Source organism: Miscanthus floridulus, chromosome 7 (assembly GCF_019320115.1).
Source record: "Miscanthus floridulus cultivar M001 chromosome 7, ASM1932011v1, whole genome shotgun sequence".
NCBI lineage: Eukaryota > Viridiplantae > Streptophyta > Magnoliopsida > Poales > Poaceae > Miscanthus > Miscanthus floridulus.
In genome coordinates, this window is record NC_089586.1 from 282,312 (window position 1) to 284,228 (window position 1,917).

At 45.1% G+C, this 1,917-nt stretch overlaps 1 pseudogene; it reads left to right on the forward strand.

Moving 5' to 3' along the window:
• Nucleotides 1–614: 614 nt before the first annotated feature.
• Nucleotides 615–1,648, forward strand: LOC136462273 (uncharacterized; annotated as a pseudogene).
• Nucleotides 1,649–1,917: the final 269 nt, after the last annotated feature.

Genomic DNA, 1,917 nt, shown 5'->3' on the forward strand with positions numbered 1-1,917 from the left:
CAAGTATATGCATCTCCCTTTGTTGATGGTGGCACCCGAGATCATTATACTCTTCTTAACTGACTGACATTGGAAAATAAGTAAATTAAATAAATAAAAACACCGGCAAAAAACTGTTTAAATTTTAAATGGTTCATCTGAAATTTTGACTTAAAAGCTAAGGAGAAGCATTTTGACTTGAGCGGATGGAGCCAATCGCTATCATTAAGTACTATTAATGACCACCATGTTATGGATGCAATGCTGCTATCCCAAGTATCACTGAAACTAAGGTCAAGATCAATTTATATCATAGACTGGCTTTCGGCATTGATCGAGACTATGAGCCCGTTTGGTCGGGCTCTGGCTCCTCTTACTCCTCCCCTGTTCATCTCCTGTAACGACACTGTTCACCGGAATTGTTTTTCTCTCTCCTCCTTTTCTCTCTCACTGACAGCGCCGGAGTCAGAGAAGCTCGTTTTTTTTTGCTCCTCCGGCTCCAGCTCCTGCGCGCTACAGTGTGGGAGCCAGAGCCGGCGGGAGCCCGTCCAAACATGCCCTATGTCATTCGTCCGGCACGAAATGAATATTTACAATTCCTGTCAAATTTGGTTGAATATGCTTCCCAATACGAAATGGTGGTGATATGTATATATTTCCGCAACATCCAAATGGTGATTACTGAAAAAAAGGCAACTTCTTACTAGCAAGTGTCAACTCGCTGCCAGCCCCTCACGCCCCGCAGCCTTGGCGAGTGTCAAAGATGTCCGCTTTGCAATTTTGCCATCCCCCAAATGGGTTTTACATGTTTGTCGTTATCAAACAAGGCATACCCGCTAAAATGGTCTGCGACGAATTTATTAGCAATTTTTTTTGCCATGACATTTTTTCCTTTCCGTTTTGCCCCTCAGCTTTATCTCTTTATTCACGGTCATTCACAGAGATCGAACAAAGAGACGAGACGGATGTCGCTTCCTCCCGACGCGTCCGTGATACCACACCAGGCCGTCGCCACGTCTGCACCCTAACCCTAGCCGCCGACGTCCTGGAGCCCGTGCCCACGGCCACGCTCTCCTTTGGGATCTCGCCACCGAGCTTGTGTAGCCATGGCCGGGAACTGGACTGAAAGCCCGATAAGCTAACCTCGGCGGGCTCGAGCGCAACGGGTAGCGACAGTAGTGAGTCCCTCTTTTGCCATGTTCCATTGGTCCGGATCTAGAGCAAGCAGCCAACAACTTTGGGTGAGTGGTATCTTAAGCGCCCGTACAACATCAAGGTAAGGATTCTTGACATTGGTGACCTCGTTGTGTCTCTTGCTGCTGCTCTGATTGATGCGTTTTGAGTGCAGGGTGATCCAACTACCTGTGGTTACATTCGCCATGAGGTGCAGAATGTGAAGTTGGAAGCACAAGAACACCGACTGAAGGCTAAGAAGGAGGCATCAGGTGACTGTTGCTCTGACTTGAAAGCAGAATTGCAAGAGTTGAAGCAAACACTTGACAATGTTGTAGTTGAACTTTGGAGACTGAAGGTGAAGCCTGCGGAGCTGATTCCTGAGCTGATTCATGAGCCAAAGCCTGAGCCGAAGCAAATTGTGATCGATTATTCTATTTTTGTGGGCTTTGTAGGTGTCCTGATTGGTGTTGTGGTTGCCTGTATGTGGAAGTGAACAACTAATGTGTGTCTGTGTGGTTGTGTGTGAGTTATATGTGGCTGTAGTGCTTATTAGCAAGTGAAGCATATGTTGTAATAACATCTAAGTCTTATGTAATGAAGAAGATGTTTTCCTAGAATCAAGAGTCATTTTTCACTTGTTTTATGCAGATCATGTGGTCTCATTTTGACAGAATCTTGTCTGAATTTAGACAAATTTTTGACAGAATTTTGCTTGAATTTGGACAGAATTTCAATTGAATTTGGAAAGAATTTTGACACAAT